The sequence below is a fragment of the Chiloscyllium plagiosum genome, unplaced genomic scaffold, assembly GCF_037043375.1.
Source record: "Chiloscyllium plagiosum isolate Xiang-an unplaced genomic scaffold, Cpla_swu_hap1 HiC_scaffold_17, whole genome shotgun sequence".
NCBI lineage: Eukaryota > Metazoa > Chordata > Chondrichthyes > Orectolobiformes > Hemiscylliidae > Chiloscyllium > Chiloscyllium plagiosum.
In genome coordinates, this window is record NW_028270155.1 from 39,212,121 (window position 1) to 39,231,147 (window position 19,027).

At 43.4% G+C, this 19,027-nt stretch overlaps 1 long non-coding RNA gene across 1 annotated transcript in view; it reads left to right on the forward strand.

Annotated features, from left to right (window-relative positions):
* The window catches only part of LOC122558674 (uncharacterized), a 16,515-nt gene extending 1,751 nt beyond the window's left edge, over positions 1-14,764 (forward strand). Inside the window, exons 2-3 of the long non-coding RNA XR_006314219.2 lie at positions 13,312-13,377; positions 13,797-14,764. This is a non-coding gene — a long non-coding RNA (uncharacterized LOC122558674). The remainder of the gene's footprint in view (positions 1-13,311; positions 13,378-13,796) is intronic.
* The last annotated feature ends 4,263 nt before the right edge of the window (positions 14,765-19,027 follow it).

Consider the following 19,027-nt stretch of genomic DNA (forward strand, 5'->3'; position numbering starts at 1 on the left):
ATTTAGCCTGAATCTACTGCAGATACAAATTCAATAGCCTGACCAGTGTAACTAAAGTAAGATGTTACTCCATGACTCGAGTTAAACCCTTTCAACACACACAGAGATGTTCTGGATCTTCAGCATGCCACACAATAACATACAGTACCCTAATTTCTCTTGTAGGAAATAATTGTACATAATTCTTGGGAGAGCACAGGCTAAGAGAAATTCTCCTGTTTCAAAAACTGTCATCTGCTGAAAAGGTTGATAGTAGACACTAGATGCTCCCTCGGAAGAGTTATACAAGAGGTTAATTATGGCAGGATGGACAAGTTAAACAGAATATTCAGCTGTACATATCTCATATCTGGTAACTATTGTAATTCATTCTAATTGTACTACATTCTTGTGTGTCATTAAACAACCATTGTTCTGCAAGAATATCCATCCTCTTCAGACCCTGAAAAGACCCAAAGCAAATTGCAGTAGAGGAGGAAGAAACTGCAATGAACATTCATTGACAACTCATTCTTAGATTAATAGGACCACATCAGGAATTGATGCCCTGTGACCAGTGCATCTGAGGAATCAATGCTGAACCATGCACTGAACACAAGTTATATCTGAGTTATCCTCTCTTCCTGCCCTTATCAGATGGTTTGATGTTTAGATCTGATGTTTAGAGCAGCAGATGCTGGTGTGCAGTGTTAAGCCATGCAGTAGAAACTTCAGGATAACTTGTCAAGAGTGCTGTGCAACTTGGTGAATAGTTTAGTAGGATTTCTCAAGGTTGCACATGCTGAGACCATGTGACTGTGCAGTCTAGCCATTCCACCTATTTAATAAGCTTGAAGATTATTCAAAAATTGGCCATCTTCACTGAGCCAAATCCAGTTCCCATCGGAGGTGTTCACACATACTTGCTGGGGTCCCAATGCTGTTTTAGGAACCACATGAGACTGTGGGTTCTTCTGATGACTTATGTCAGTTGCAGAATTTCCAGTTCACAGGCTCAAGCTGCCTCCTCTCCATCATGGATAGGCAATCCCTTTACACGTCCATCCCTCTACCAGAATGGTCTCCGGGCTCTCTGCTTTTTATGGATCATTTCCATCCACCACCCACCTCCATCTGGCTGAGCTCATTCTCCTTTATCTCCTCCCATTTTCTTTAAGTGAAAGGAGTGGCCATGGGCCCCAGTTATACTTGTCTCTTTGTGGGGTACATAGAACATTCCTTGTTCCTGTCCTACTCTGGCCCCCATCCACAACTCTTACTCCAACATCAGTGCTGCTTCCCTCTCTTGTCTGGAATTGGAAAGGGTTATCTATATAGCTTTCAATTTCCACCCTGCTGTCACCTCGACCCTGGTCCATCTCTGACTCTTCCCTTCCCTTCTGCGATATCTGTGTTTCCATTTTTGGGGATAGGCTGACCATTGATATCCATTACAAACCAACCAACACCCACAGTTGCCTTGACTATACATCCTCATGCTCTGCTTCCATTTACTGTATTCCATTCTCTCAGTTTCTCCATCTCTGTCACATCTATTCCAATGATGCCAACTTCAACAAGGGGGCCTCTGAAATACCCACATTGTCTTCAACTTAGGATTCCCCACCACCATAGTTGATAGGGCCCTATGTCTTATCTGACCTATTTCCCACATTTAAGCTCTCTCCCTTCCCTCCCACAACAGAGATAGCATCCCCCTGGTCCTCACCTACCATCCCATCAGCATCCACATCCAAAAGATCATTGACCGCCATTTCTGCCATCTATAGCAGGACACCACAACCTGGCACATATTCCCCTCCCCTCCATTGTCAGCTTTCTGCAGGGACCATTCCCTCCAGAACACCTTAGTCCACTCCTCTTCTCCTCTCAACACCTACCCCCAACTCCATGGCACTTTCCCATGCAACCACTGAAGGTGTTACCCCTTACCATTTACTTCCTCCGTCCTTAGTATCCAAAACCCCAGACACACCTTGCAGGTGAAGTAGCGATTTACCTGCACTTCAGTTAATCTTACTGTATTTGCTGCTTACAATGTGAGTTCCTCGACACTGGGGAGACAAAATGCAGACTGAGTGACCCGCTTTGCAGAACACCAAGTGGGCCCCTGAAGCCTTCAGGACTGGAAATTGAGTTCAACAATTTTAGGGCCTGAGTACCTTCTCCAATGTTCTTCCCCCAACTCTCACACATCAGGCCTTATCATCACATGGGCTGCCGCCACAACCAACCCATTGTGAACTGCCAGTGGTCCCCATTAGCAGCCAATCACTTTCCTAGTCGGACCTTTACCCATTCCTTTGCCTGGCCAAATGTTTTTCTCTTTCTCTGGGTTCCATCTCCACCTAGCGTTTACCCCTTCCCCCAATATCCCCCGACCATCACCCCACCTTAAGCAAATATACTGAGCTTTTCCTAGCTACAATCGGTTCTGAAGAAGGGTCACTGGACTCTAAACATTAGCTCTGCTTTCTCTCCACAGATGCAGGCAGATCTGCTGAGTTCTCCCAGTTTTGGTTTTGTTTGAAACTGTGGGTTCTGTTGTTCTGGATCTTCAGCAGTCTAACCGATGGACCACTGAAGGCATCAAAACTAATCCATTATAAGTTAATTTCCCTGTGGTAAAAAGCAGCAGGAAGCATCATTTTAGGTACACAATAAGACTGTAATACCTCTTGAAGCAATCCTAGACTCATCATATAACTTTCCAATCCGAAACTCCATGTCATTAATCCCTACCATGCAGATAGAGGCCAATTTAACCCTTTTGGGTCTGCAGTTCTTCTTTGAAGAGCATCCCATCCAGACCCACCACATCCCTATAACCCTTGCATGGAGTTTTATCCCACAGCTAACTTACCTAACCTGCACGTTCTGGACACTATCGGGCAATTTATTAAGTCCATTCCAACTACCTGCACATCTTTGGACTGTGGGAGAAAACAGGAGCAGCTGGTGGAAACCGGTACTGTCAAGGGGGAAGCATGCAAACTCCACACAGACAGTCACTCAAGGCTGGAATCAAACTCGGGTTCTTGGCACTGTGAGACTGCAGTGCTAACCACTGTGTTACCCATGTCCCTTATTGCTGTCCCATGATATACCAGCAAGCCAGCAAACTGCACCCAACTGATAATAGAAGACCAGAGCTGCTAAACTGCATTGAGATATGCAACAGCTCCCCAGTTCATCGGTTTCATGAGAGTGAAGGCTGTGATTCAATTTCAGTTGAGTCCGACACTATCTTTGTGATTATGCCATCCATGGTGCATTGTGAACCATGCCTACTTGAATTTTTTCTCATACATCATTGGTAGAGTTGCCTCACACTTTAAAGTACAAGTTAGTCTAAAATATGGTCACATTGTAAATTGTTCTGGCTTTCCATACTTTGGACCGATTGTTATATCTTCAGGGTTCTGATTTGATACATTTTCCTAATTTTTCAATAAAGCATTAAATATTTTGGTTTAACCTACAGATAGAGCTTTATCTTCTAAACACGGGCAGTATCAATACAATTCCCAAAACATATCAGGCAAGTATACAGTAGTCAGAATGAGACTGATCTTCCTAATTCTGTAGACAATGTGATTAAGAGGGAAATTAAACACAGGACCTTGTCAATAGGATTGATTTCCTATCTCTAAAAGACAATAGACAAGTCAGGCAACTTAATTCTGCATGTTATCTTGGCCACCAAAAAAGGGAGGGTTTAACTGTCGCATAATTTCTCCCTCAGCTTCCTGCAGTGATGATACAATTCCACGCCAGGTTAAATTCATGGTGCTTCAAGATATCTATTGTATACTCTTGTACTGGCTTCCATTCTTTCAACAGATTTTCTTTAATTCTTCTGAGTCTTCCACACGCAGCCTTTTCTAATCAAGTACATTGAGCACCAATAATACACAAACTCATATGATCAAATATGGAACAATTGAAACTCAACTAAACCCCTGAAAGATTAACAAGAAAGAGGGAGCATTTCAACATCTAATTGGTGCAAAAAAATTTCTAACTGCACAATCAGACACAAGATCCCTCTGTTGACTTTCCACCCTCTACTTTAAACTTCCTTGAATTTGTTTATGTGGTTTGGTTCTGTCTGCTGAGTCTCCAGTGGAAGAAACTATCGTGAAGATCACTGAGGTTTGCTCTTGCAAAGCACTGAGGGTAAGTGAGACTGAGAGCTATAAAGTGCAGCTGTTGCAGGGTTCAGCTAAGATGGTGAAAGTCGGAAGTTGTTGAGTGTCGAGAATGTAAAGTTTCACGGGCAATTTCATCAGCTGGGAATTACTTTTTGCAGCGTTCTGTTTTATGAATCTGGCCAAATGGATCTGAACTTGCCTCTCACTGCTTCTGAAAGTACAAGATCATGAGAGGGAGTTATCCCCAACTCACGATGAGAGCTACTCAGAAGCACATTCTAGTATTCCCTTTAGGCATATTCTGTCTGTACTACTTCCTCATGGAAGATGAGGAATTGCACAAGATACTGAGAAGAGAGGCAGGTAGCATTTCAAGAGGATGGAACCCCCATTCCACCCTGTCCCCACAATGATCGAGGGCACACTGGGTGGTCACCTTCAATGCCTGTCACCAAGGGTGGCTTGGTAGCACCAGCGGATCAGTCAGTGCCAAGTCCGAAAGGAGTCTTCTGCTAGTTTTCTGGGTCTGCTGCAGATGGTGAGGGAACCAACAAGAGAGAAAATGTACATCACCTCATCCTCATAAATCTACCTGTCACAGATGTATCTGTCCATGACAGTACTGTTTGGAATAACTATTGTCTAGTCCTTGTGGAGATAAATTCTGGCCTTCACTTTGAGTATACCTTCTGCCATGTTGGGTGGCACTGTTGCCATACTGAATGCCTTATACTTAAAACAGATCAAGACTAGATATCTATCGGGGTACTGTGGGCTATCAACATCAATAGGATTGTACAATCCAATCTGTGACTTCAGGGCCAGGCATATCCTCCACCATCAAGCAGGGGACCAACCCTGATTCAATTAAGATTTAAAAGGTCATGTGGGCATTAGTACCAGGCACACCTAATTATGGTTAGCTGGTGAAGCTACAACACAAGACTACTTGTGTACCAAGCAGCATAAGCAGTGTGTGATAGACAGAACTAAGCAATGCTGTAATCAATAGATGAGACCTAAGCTCCGCAGTCATATCACATCCAGTTGTGAATGTTGATGATCAGGTAAAGAACTCATAGGAGGAAGAGGCTCCACAAATATCCCATCTTCAACAATGGGAAGTCCAGCTCATCAGTGTAAAAGGCAAAGCTGAAAAGGTTGCAAGCAGATGTGGACATCCTGGTCTATTCTAAACTCCCCAAGATCACAGATGCCAGTCTTCAGCCAGTTCCATCCATCCTTTCCGATAGCAAGAAATGGATACTGCAAGGTCTATGGTCCCCTTCAACAATTCAGCAACAGATCTGATGACTTGCTTCAGTAGTCAATTTCCCCAGTCAAGATTTTCCAATACATTTACAACACTGGTATCTACTTGGCTATGTGGAAAGTTCAAAAAGTTTGTCCCGTACACAGCAAGAAGGACAAACCCAATCTGACTATGTTCTATCCCATCAGGCTACTCTCAATCATCAACATGCTGATATATCATTAGCAATGTTGACAAGTGTCAATTACTAAATAATATCAGGCTCATTGATGCACAATCTGTGTTCTGCTAGGTCCATTCAAGTCCTGACCTTATTATAGCCTTGGTCAAAACCTGGACAAAATAAGAGAAGTGGGGTTTGACTGGCCTTGATACCAATAGACAATAGACAATAGGTGCAGGAGTAGGCCATTCAGCCCTTCGAGCCTGCACCACCATTCAATATAATCATGGCTAATCATTCCTAATCAGTATCCTGTTCCTGCCTTATCTCCATAACCCTTGATTCCACTATCTTTGAGAGCTCTATCCAACTCCTTCTTAAATGAATCCAGAGAGTGGGCCTCCACTGCCCTCTGGGGCAGAGCATTCCACACAGCCACCACTCTCTGGGTGAAGAAGTTTCTCCTGAGCTCTGTCCTAAATGGTCTACCCCGTATTTTTAAGCTGTGTCCTCTGGTTCGGCACTCACCCATCAGTGGAAATATGTTTCCTACTGCCAGAGTGTCCAATCCTTTCATAATCTTATACGTCTCAATCAGATCCCCTCTCAATCTTCGAAACTCAAGGGTATACAAGCCCAGTCGCTTCAGTCTTTCAGTGTAAGGTAATCCTGCCATTCCAGGAATTGACCTCGTGAACCTACGCTGCACTCCCTCAATAGCCAGAATGTCTTTTCTCAAATTTGGAGACCAGAACTGCACACAGTTCTCCAGCTGTGGTCTCACCAGGGCCCTGTACAGCTGCAGAAGCACCTCTTTGCTTGTATCCTCAATTCCTCTTGTTATGAAGACCAGCATGCTATTAGCCTTCTTCACCGCCTGCTGTACCTGCATGCTTGCCTTCATTGACTGGTGTACAAGAACACCCAGATCTCTCTGTACTGCCCCTTTACATAAATTGATTCCATTGAGGTAGTAGTCTGCCTTCCTGTTCTTGCTACCAAAGTGGATAACCATACATTTATCCACATTAAACTGCATCTGCCATGCATCTGCCCACTCACCTAACTTGTCCAGGTCACCCTGTAATCTCCTAACATCCTCATCACTTTTCACCCTTCCACCCAGCTTTGTATCATCAGCAAATTTGCTAATGTTATTGCTGATACCATCTTCTATATCATTAACATATATTGTAAAAAGCTGCGGTCCCAGCACGGATCCCTGCGGTACCCCACTGGTCACTGCCTGCCATTCCGAAATGGAGCCGTTTATCTCTACCCTTTGTTTCCTATTAGCCAACCAATTTTCAATCCAATCTAGTACTTTGCCCCCAATACCATGCACCCTAATTTTACTCACTAACCTCCTGTGTGGGACTTTATCAAAAGCTTTCTGAAAGTCTAGGTACACTACATCTACTGGATTTCCCTCGTCCAACTTCATAGTTACATCCTCAAAAAATTCAAGAAGATTAGTCAAGCATGATTTCCCCTTCATAAATCCATGCTGACTCAGTCCTATCCTGTTACTACTATCCAGATGTGCAGTAATTTCATCCTTTATAATAGACTCCAGCATCTTTCCCACCACTGAGGTCAGACTAACTGGTCTATAATTACCTACTTTCTCTCGCCCACCTTTCTTAAAAAGTGGTATAACATTAGCCACCCTCCAATCCTCAGGAACCGACCCCGAATCTATTGAACTCTGGAAAATAATCACCAACGCATCCACGATTTCCCGAGCCACCTCCTTCAGTACCCTGGGATGCAGACCATCAGGCCCCGGAGACTTATCAACCTTCAGACCTAACAGCCTCTCCAACACCAAATCCTGGCAAATATAAATTCCCTTAAGTTCAGGTCCTTCAGCCACTGTTACCTCAGGGAGATTGCTTGTGTCTTCTCAAGTGAACACAGATCTGAAGTACCCATTTAATTCCTCTGCCATTTCTTTGTTCCTAGTAATATATTCCCCTGTTTCTGTCTTCAAGGGCCCAATTTTTGTCCTAACCATTTTTTTGCCTTGCACATACCTAAAAAAGCTTTTACTATCCTCCTTAATATTCTTGGCCAGTTTACCTTTGTACCTCATTTTTCCTCTGCGTATTTCCTTCTTAGTAATCCTCTGTTGCTCTTTAAAAAGCTTCCCAGTCCTCAGTTTTCCCACTTATCTTAGCTATGTTATACTTTTTCTCTTTTAACTTTATATGTTTCTTTACTTCCCTCATCAGCCACGGCCGCCCATGCCTCCTCCTGGGATCTTTCTTCCTTTTAGGAATGAACTGATCCTGCAACTTCTGCATTATACACAGAAATATCCGCCATTGTTCCTCCATGGTCATCCCTGCTAAGGTATTGCACCATTGAACTTTGGCCAGCTCCTCCCTCATAGCTCCATAATTCCCTTTATTCAACAGAAGTACTGTCACTTCCGACTGTACCCTCTCCCTCTCAAATTGCAGATTGAAGCTTATTGTATTATGGTCACTACTTCCCAATGGCTCCTTCACTTCGAGGTCTCTGACCAATTCTGGTTCATTCCACAATACCAGATCCAGAATTGCCTTCTCCCTGGTCGGCTCCAGCACCAGCTGCTCTAAGAATCCATCTCTGAGGCACTCCACAAAGTCTCTTTCTTGTGGCCCAATACCATCCTGATTCTCCCAATCTACCTGCATGTTAAAATCCCCCATAACAACTGTAGTGACATCTTTGCGACAGGCCAATTTCAGCTCCTGATTTAACTTACATCCGACATCCAGACTACTGTTTGGGGGCCTGTAGATGACTCCCAAGAGGGTCTTTTTACCCCTGGTATTTCGAAGCTCTATCCACACTGACTCTACATCTCCTGACTCTAGGTCCCCCCGTGCAAGGGACTGAATATTGTCCCTTACCAACAAGGCCACCCCACCCCCTCTGCCCGTCAGTCTGTCCTTACGATAACACGTGTATCCTTGAATATTCATTTCCCAGGGCCTGTCCACTTGAAGCCACGTCTCAGTTATCCCCACAATATTGTATCTGCCAATTTCCAAAAGAGCCTCAAGCTCATCCATCTTATGTCTAATGCTTCGTGCATTCATGTATAGTATTTTTAATTTGTTACTGCTCTCACCCTTCCCATCTATCCTTATTTCACTCAACCTTACAGCATGATGCCTTTCCGAGTTTTCTGCCTCATTAATACAGTTGTCTTTCTTGACTTCTCTTGTTCTAACTTTCCCTTCAATTTCCTTTTTAAACATCCAGCTTGTCCCCTCCCCCCCGCTACTTAGTTTAAATGTAGCGGTGTTGCAGTAGAAAACCTGCCTGCCAGAATACTGGTCCCTAACCTATTATGGTGCAAGCCATCTCTCTTGTAGAATTTATGTTTACCACAAAATATACCCCAGTGATCCAAGAACTTAAATCCTTGCTTCCTGCACCAGTTCCCCAACCACACGTTCAAGTCCATTATCTCCCTGTTTCTGGCCACACTAGCCCGAGGTACTGGAAGCAAACCGGAGATAACCACCTTGGATGTCCTGCTTTTCAGCCTTCTTCCTAGTTCTCCGAAGTCTCGCTGTAGTATGTTCCTCCTCTTCTTCCCGACATCATTTGTGCCGACATGTACCACCACCTCTGGCTCTTCACCCTCATCCTTGAGGATTTCCTGCACTCTGTCCGCGATGTCTTTCACTCTAGCACCAGGAAAGCAACGCGCCATCCTTAAATCCCATCTGCTGCCACAAAAACCCCGGTCAGTTCCTCTGCATTTGGCTACATGTGATTTGAAGGAGCCCTAACAAAACTGAAATCAATGGCATCAGGGTGAAAGTCAAACAGAAAGGAAGATAGTTGTAATTGTTAGAGGTTGATCCATGGGACACCACTGCAGGAATTCCTCAGGTTAGTGTACTAGGGTCAACTATTTTCAGCTGCTTCATCAGTCTCCTTCTGCCCATTACAAAGGCAAAGGTGTAGAACTTTTCTCGGTGATTGCACAATATTTGGCACTGTGTGTGACCCTCAGATACTGAAGCATCCTGTGTTTAAATGTGGTATGATCTGAACAATATTCAGGTTTGGGCTGATAGGTGGCAAGTAACATTTGAGCTATAGAAGTTCCAAGCAGCGAATACCAATTAATGGTCCCAACTAATGTTACTATTGAACAAGACAAATCCCAGAATAAAATTTGGCTTGTTATGTTTTATTTAATATGGTAGTCTTTCATTGAAACATAAGCATACTTGTTTTTAAAAATAAAATAGAAGTTTACGTGAAAGAAATAAAACTAAAATAAAACACTGCAAACAATTTAAATATAATACTGTTTGAAAGATTTCCAAATATCCAACAAAGCTAAATCCAATCTATTTATCAACACTAACACTAACAATTAATTATAATCCAGAGAAATTTCCCTTTCTCCTCCAATTTATAGGTTTGACTTAATAGCTTTTTACTCAGTTCCTGTACTGCGAGATATGAAGCGTTATACTTTGAATCCTTACACAACTGAGATCTTTTACTTTCTTAACTTTGAATAACTAATGCAAATTTCAAACCAAACAAACTGAAACACACATTGAGGTAACATATTATTTTAGCTGCTAAGAACATTTTTGTGGAAAACCTATTTTTATATATGACTTTGAGAAAGACTAACAGCCCATTTGATTGACACCTTGTCCAACACCTTTAAAATTCACTCCGAGGACCACAAATGTACAATGGCAGCAGTGTATACCTTCTATAACATGCATAGCAGCAAATCACCATGGCTCCTTGTTAACCTTCCAACTGTGCAACCTCCACTGCTGGAAGGACAAGGGCAGTACCTATATCGGAACACCACCACCTGTCCAAGACATACACCATCCCAATTTGAAACTATCACCATTCCTTCACTATTGTTGAGTTAAAATCCTTTCTCCTCCCATCCTAACAGCACTGGGATTATAACTGTATCACATGGATTGCTGAGTTTGAAGAACACAGCTCACCACCACCTTCTCAACAGCAGATCGGGATTGGCAATAAATGTTGGCCTAGCCAGTGATACCCACATGTCATTAATAAATTTTGAAAAATGTTTGGTTCCAGCATGGACAGAAACCTATTAAATGATGGGCACATTTTTCTGGTGATACAGATAATTCAGTTGCTATAGCATCGCAACAATACTCAAGAAAGATTGGGAGTTGGAGCTTCACAATTTTGAAGGTTGCAATCAATAACCCCTACATTGCTTTGTGATGTCCTCAAAGAAATTCCAATGACTATTTAGAGTCATTGAGATGTACAGCACGGAAACTGACCCTTTGGTCCAACTCATCCATGCTGACCAGATATCCTAAACTAGTCCCATTTGCCAGCATTTGGCCCCATCCCTCTAAACCCTTCCTATTCATATACCCATATAGATGCCTTTTAAATGTTGTAATTGTACCAGCCATCACCACTTCCTCTGGAAGCTCATTCCATATACACACCACCCTCTGTGTGAAAAAGTTGATCCTTGGGTCCCTTTTAAATCTTTTTCCTCTCACCTAACCTATGCCCTCTAGTTTTGGACTCCCCCACCCCGGGAAAGACCTTGTCTATTTTTCCTGTCCATGCTCCTAAGGTCACCCCTCAGCCTCCAATGCTCCAGAGAAAAATAGCTCCAACCTATGCAGCCTTTCTCTATAGCTCAAGCCCTTCAACCTTGGCAACATCCTTGTAAATTTTTTCTAAACCCTTTTGAGTTTCACATCCTTCCTATAGCAGGGAGACCAGAATTGCACGCAGTATTCCAAAAGTGGCTTAACCAATGTCCTGTACAGTTACAACATGACCTCCCAACTCCTATACTCGATACAATGACCAATAAAGGCAAGCATATTTGGGCGGCACGGTGGCACAGTGGTTAGCACTGCTGCCTCACTGCGCAAGAGACCCGGGTTCAGTTCCTGCCTCAGGCGACTGACTGTGTGGAGTTTGCACATTCTCCCCGCGTCTGCGTGGATTTCCTCCGGGTGCTCCAGTTTCCTCCCACAATCCAAAGATGTGCAGGTTAAGTGAATTGGCCATGCTAAATTGCCCGTAGTGTTGGGTGAAGGGGTAAATGTAGGGGAATGGGTCTGGGTGGGTTGAACTTCGGCGGGTTGGTGTGGACTTGTTGGGCCCAAGGGCCTGTTTCCACACTGTAAGTAATCTAATCTAAAAAAAATTGTTTAGGAAGGGTTTCTCTTCCCTGTATGTACAGATAATACTTGACCAATTGTAAAGGATTCTCACGTTAAGGCAAAACGTTGTCATGATCCTCTATTTCTGCCAAATCCAGCCTTGCTTACACTAACATCCTAAGAATAGGAACATAAGTAGGTCAAACTATCCTTTGACTGTTCTGTGCTATTCAGTAACATCAGGGCATTGTGGCTCTATTTCCATTTTCTTTCCTGGCCCCTATTACCCCTAAACACCTAAAATCTCTCTTTAACTCAGCCTTGAAGATAATCAATGATCTAGTCTCTACTGCTCAAGGGAGAAGAGAGTTCCAGGGTCAAATGACCCTCAACTTCTCAACTCTGGCTTAAATGGATGCCCCTTACTTTTAACCTGTGCCCCCAGTTCTGTATTTCCCTCATGAGAAAACATTCTACCGACATCAATTCTGTCAAGCTCCCTCAGAATCTTATGTTTCAATAATATTACACCTCATCTTTCCAAACTCCAATGAGTATATGCCTTTCTGAGTTAAGAAAATCAACTCTATGATTTCAAGCAAGTAGCTCCTCAATCAAAGGGCCATGTGAATGATTTGTTACAGAGCCATTACTTTTTTTGAAGTTGAATGGTGCACTGAACCCCGGATGCTCCCGATAAAAGATACGGCGACTGGAGTGTTACCTGTAATTGCCCCTGTAATTAAAGCTATTCTTGCAATGTGTCCTAGAGTTAACAGTTAAGTACTCAGTATCAATTTCACCTGCTTCTCACAGCGTTGGGCAGGTTACTTGCCATGCCAGAGCAATCTGTGTCTTCTAAGGTCATTGTTTGCAAAGAGACCTTAAAGGTCAGACCAGCTGAAATTGTGGCATTATTTTCTCTGCCTGTGCCCTGCTCAGGCCTCTTGTTTGGCTTCCTGTGCCAGCTGCTTCCTTGACAGACATGCTTAAAAGAAAGCCATAAATATGCTCAGAAGATACACAAACAGGTTCACAAATCACTAAGTCAACATGGCTGGAATTTTACAACAGAATTTGCAGCCAGGCAACTGGGTTCAGGGTTATTTTGGAGTATTTTACACCTCTCATGACCATACATGCAGTTAAAAATAGAAATACAGAAGGTAGCTTTTGAATTGCCTGTTCTTTCAGAAGCCTCATGATAAGAATGTCTTGTGCTGAGACTCAGCATTGAAACAAACTGCAAGTCGTGACTTTGTGGCTGTTAGGTGTCCACTAAATTGTTCAGAAGGAGTTTGTGCTGGTCTATTCTATTGCGATTACATTTATAAATGTGTGTTAAATCTTAATTACTAACCACAACATTACTCTGGAACTGAAAATTAACTTTAGAAGTGTAGATTCACATTCTTTAAGATTATAATTATTATTTGAATGTTAAAAATGTTTATAATTTTCTAAATCTCTTCCTTCATTACTTTTATCTCCATCTTTTCCAATCCTATTTGACCTCTCTATTGTCATTGAATGATCTATTTTCATTTACACTTGCTTGTTCAGAAACTAAAGGTGGAAACTGTCCCTGCTCTTTCTGATGGTGTACCACCCATTAAAGATGGAAAACAGGTACGTGAAACTGTCGGCTCTCTCTCACATTGGCTGAGATTGACTCTGTCACTATAGGATAAAGAACATCTTGATGAGCTCTCTGAAAAGGTTTGAACTTTTAAAAAAAGAAACTCTGGTCACAGTCTACTTTTGTCATTACAGGAGAAGTGGAGACACACATGACGTGGTATGCTCTCCATTACTCTCAATGCAGATGTGGCTAGAAGCTATAAAGATTAGATGGGTTTTAGCAACTCTGTCTATTGTAGAGTACAAGATAGGCACAGAATCCATTGATCATGAGTAAAGATATGGTCACAGGCATCATTCATTCTGCTGAATGTTAGAACTAGCACCTCATTGGTCCTGGTTAAGGACAGGTAGGAAGATGTGCATGGATGCAGACGTTGATAACAACAGTCTTGTCTCTTCCACAGGACCAGTAGTGGATGAGTTGTGACTGCTGACATCAGAACCACATGAGACATCAGAGGAGGTTCACCTATCTGAGGAGATAGTGTCACATCGATGTCAATGTGAAACACAAACACATGACGGAGTAAACAAAGTGTTACTGAGATGGAGAATGACTGCAGAATTCCAAAGTGCAGACGATTTAGTGCATGTGTCACAACAAGTCAGTATGCAGGTAAAGCAAGTAATTAAGAAAGCAGAAATTGCTGGAAAATCTCAGCAGGTGTGGCAGCATCTGTGGAGAGAATTCAAGAGTTAATCAGATCACTTGACCTGAAACATTAACCCTGATTTCTCTCCACAGATGGTGCCAGACCTGCTGAGCTTGTCCAGCAGTTTTTGTTTGTGATTTACAGCATCATTTACAGTTCTTTCAGTTTTCAATTAAGAAAGCTGATGGAATGCAATCCTTTATTACGAAAGGAATTTAACATCAAAATAAGGATGTTACCCTTCAGTTGTACAGTTCATTAGTGAGGTCACATTGTGAATATTTTGTAATCTGCATATTTGGAAATCTCTGCCTCAGAAGGTAGCAGGAGTGGGGTCTTTGAGCATTTTTAAGGTGGAAATAAATAGATTTTTGTTAGGTGCAAGAATCAAAGGTTGTCAAGATCAATGGGAATATGTAATTGAAAACTCAAAACTGATCAGCCATAATCTTTTTAAGCTGGCTCAAAGGGGTCAAGTGACTTATTTTGGCTCCCACTTGGTAGAGGAGAAAGTGAGGACTGCAGATGCTGGAGATCAGAGCTGAAAATGTGTTGCTGGAAAAGCGCAGCAGGTCAGACAGCATCCAAGGAACAGGAGAATCGACGTTTCGGGCATAAGCCCTTCTTCAGGAATGAGGAAAGTGTGCCCCGCAGGCTAAGATAAAAGGTAGGGAGGAACGACTTGGGGGAGGGGCATTGGAAATGCGATAGGTGGAGGGAGGTCAAGGTGAGGGTGATAGGCCGGAGTGGGGCGGGGGCGGAGAGGTCAGGAAGAAGATTGCAGGTTAGGAAGGCGGTGCTGAGTTCAAGGGATTTGACTGACACAAGGTGGGGGGAGGGGAAATGAGGAAACTGGAGAAATCTGAGTTCGTCCATTGTGGTTGGAGGGTTCCTAGGCGGAAGATGAGGCGCTCTTCCTCCAACCGTCGTGTTGCTATGGTCTGGCGATGGAGGAGTCCAAGGACCCGCATGTCCTTGGTGGAGTGGGAGGGGGAGTTGAAGTGTTGAGCCACGAGGTGGATGGGTTGGTTGAACCGGGTGTCCCAGAGGTGTTCTCTGAAACGTTCCGCAAGTAGGCGGCCTGTCTCCCCAATATAGACTCCCACTTGGCAGAGTCATTTAAACATTAGTACCTTCTCAACAAATGGATATGGCTGCTGTCAGCATGCCTTGATGGTGACATGCAGTCTGTATCCCCTGAAGGTCTTGCCTTTTCAACCTCATGCCTTGCCTAGGGCATGGTGAGCTTCAGGTTAAGCTCACCACTCTATCAGAATAGCATTATGATCCTCTGGGACTGTGGTGTCTTCACCCTTATTTCCTGTGAATCTGATGGAATCTTGCCATAGCCTCAAATGCAATTCCCCTCTTGGCCAGACTGATCTGATTGGTGTGAAATACCATTCATCATCGGCTTGATACAACAGTGAGCCACTGACTGAGACATCCCGCACATGTCTCCAGACAGTCCTGGGATCAAGCCTGATGTAAAATGGTTGAGTGCCATTGTCCCTCAGTGCCAGAGGCAGTGACTGGCCGCCACATCCCAGTGGCTTCAATTCCTCCTCCAGTATTCAGCTTAGGTCAGCAACCACTCGACTTGTCAGATAAACACTTCTGAAAGATGCTGAAGCTAAATCTTTGACAGTGTTCTCCCTGATGTGGACAGCACCTTCCTCGAATCCTAACCTGCACTATTGGCATTTTGTATCTTCCTTACCTGTGTCCCTTTGCAGCTTCAGCTGCTGCCCTAAGAGTCAAACTCTGACGATAGATCATCCACTTAATATTTGAACATGGTGCAAAGACACTCACCCTCTCGTGTGGCCTGTAGTCACTTTCATTAACAGTCCTTCCCTCTCCAATCTTCCTAAAGGTCTTAGTCTTCAATTCACTGAATTTAACCAGCAGAACTAAATGACTGCCCAACCTAGCCAACACTCACCTGACACTGGGTTTTTGCCCCCTTTGAGGGAATGAGCCTCTATTAGTCAATGAAATTTGTGCATTTCCTGGAAAATCATTGAACCTTTGTAAGATTGTGAACATTCGGTAACAAATCTCTGGAGTAGAACTCAAGGTCACATCCTGCTTGCTCAGAAATGACTAGGCTACCTACTGCACCATAGTCGCTAACTTCATCTTTCCACTTCCATTATGCTCTTTCATAGTTTTTTTTCTTAATCAACCTGTTACGATATGTTATATACTCTGGAGCAGGGGTAGGGACACTACCAGTGCACCACAAGAAGGTCTGTTCCTTATGTAAGTGATCTGACCTCTGGCGACCTGATGTAAATCCCTGCTCAGACCATCCCTGGACACGACTAATGAGACACTGCAAACTAATGATTATCTCGATGTAATGATAATGCCAGTGTTACATAGTTATGTGCGGAATGGAGCAGAACTTCCAACTGGATTTGGAGAGGATGCATGTACTTATTAAGCTGGAAATAAAGAATTCTTGCACAAAGTTCTGTGGCCTCTTGAAGCAGCATTTTAGGAGACTATTCGGACTTCGAGTCACCCGGACATCAGGGGCATTATGGGTAGTGCAAACGGCTGGAAAATAAACCCTGACACAAGAAAGCAGTGAACACTAACCCCAAGCAGTAGGCAGCAGGACAATATAGTCGCAGACAAAGGAGCAACCTTAGAGCTCAGGCAAGCTCTGGAAGTTCGTCTGCCACTCCCAGAATCATTCCAGCTGATTCCACTGCATTCAAGAATAGAATGTTTGGAAGTAAAGATTTCTAAGGCATAAAACTGCTCCTGGCTCAGACAAGAGGGACTAGACATCAGTGCAGTATTTTACTGGTGAGAACCTTGTGATTGATGTATCGGCAAGACAAGACATTGATGAAATTGCAACATTATATGGAAGAGGTACCAATTGCTTTCAATATATATTTCAGTGTGCAGAGAAATCAAATAATAGAGTATGTAAAATTCGAAGAAAGGAAAAGTCTGAGGACAGCATGGATACTTTCATAAGTGATATTTGCCAACTGGCAGTGGGGCATAAATGAGGAGCTCAAGGCAGAATTAATTCACAACCAGAAATTGGTCAGAGTTTCAGATGAGGACTTGTCAGATCTTTTAAAAGACAGATGAGTGACACGAGAGAAAGGCAAACTGAGCTTTGGAGATAGAACAGGGGGAAATGACACACCATGAGAAAATGAAGTAAGGTGAATCAATACATTGGCTGCAGGGAGGAAAATGAACAAAATGGGCAATCTCACTAAAGTAGATGAAAATGCAACATTATATGGAAGAGGTACCAATTGTTTTCCATATGTATTCAGTGTACGTATGTATTTCCATATGCCTTTTATCAGTGATAGGGAACATGATTTTGTGTGGGGTAGATCATGCCTTACCAACTTAATAGAGTTCTTTGAGGAAGTGACCAAGTTGATAGATGAAGGAAGGGATGTAGATGTCATATACGTGAACTTTAGTAAAGCGGTTGATAAGGTTCCCCCATTGCAAACTAATGAAGAAAGTGAAGTCACATGGTGTGCAGAGTGTTCGAGCGAGGTGGATAAAGAACTGGTTGAGCAACAGGAGACAGAGGGTAGTATTTGAAGGGAGTTTCTCAAAATGTAGAAAGGTGACCAGAAAGTGTGTTCCCCAGGGATCAGTGCTGGGGCCACTGTTGTTTGTGATATACATAAATGATCTGAAAGAGGACACTGTTGGTATGATCAGCAAGTTTGCAGAAGACACGGAGATTGGTGGAGTAGCAGAAAGCATAGGGGATTGTCAAAGAATACCGGAGAATATAGACAGACTGGAGAGTTGGATGGAGAAGTGGTAGATGGAGTTCAGTCCAGGCAAATGTGAGGTGATGCATTTTGGGAAGTCCAATTCTAGAGCAAACTATACTGTAAACGAAAGAGCTTTGGGAAAAGTTGATGAGCAGAGAGATCTTGGAGTTCAGGTCCATTGTACCCTGAAGGTGGCTGCACAGGTAGATAGAGTGGTCAAGAAGGCATATGGTATTCTTGCCTTCATTGGACGGGGTATTGGGTATAAGCTGGCAGGTCATGTTAAAATTGTACAAGACTTTGGTTTGGCCGCATTTAGAATACTGTGTACAGTTCTGGTTGCCACATTGCCAAAAGGATGTGGATGCTTTGCAGAGGGTGCAGAGAAGGTTTACGAGGATGTTGCCTGGCATGGAAGGTGCTAGTTCTGAAGAGAGGTTGAGCAGGTTAGCGGTTAGCAGGTTACCAGGTTAGAAACAAACAGATTGAGGGGGGACCTGATTGAGGTTTACAAAATCATGAAGGGTATAGACAGGGTAGATAGAGAGTGAAGGATTCAATAACGAGAGGTCACACTTTCAAGGTGAGAGGTGAAAAGTTTAAGAGGGACATACACAGCAATTACTTTACACAGAGGGTTCCTGGAATGCATTGCCAGCAGAGGTAGTAGAGGCAGGCATGGTAGATTCATTTAAGATGCATCTGGACAGATGTATGAATAGGTGGGGAGCAGTGGGATACAGATGCTTAAGAACTGGGCGATAGGTTTAGACAGTGGATTTGGATCGACTCAGGCTTGGAGGGCCGAAGGGCCTGTTCCTGGGCTATAAATTTTCTTTGTTCTTCAGAAAAAAGCTGCACCAAACTGCACCTTGAAGTATCCAAGTATATGTGGGAACTGGGCATACAAACAGTATAATACTCAGCAGTGGAAGGATAGAGCCATAACTGTGCGGAAGTGAATCATTGCATGGTTTCAGTCCAGATAGTGTAAATATATTCCTTACTTTAAAAACAGAAGGCTGGCTGGGACTCTGGATGGATTCAGCACTCAAAACCCTGAGTGGTGACTCTGTAACCCAAGCAGGGGGGCGGTCACGTGACGTCCCCGTTTTGCACCCGGAAGAGTGCGGGGCGGTCACGTGACGTCCCCGTCTCGCACCCGGAAGAGTGCGGGGTGGTCACGTGGCGTCCTGTTTCGCGCCC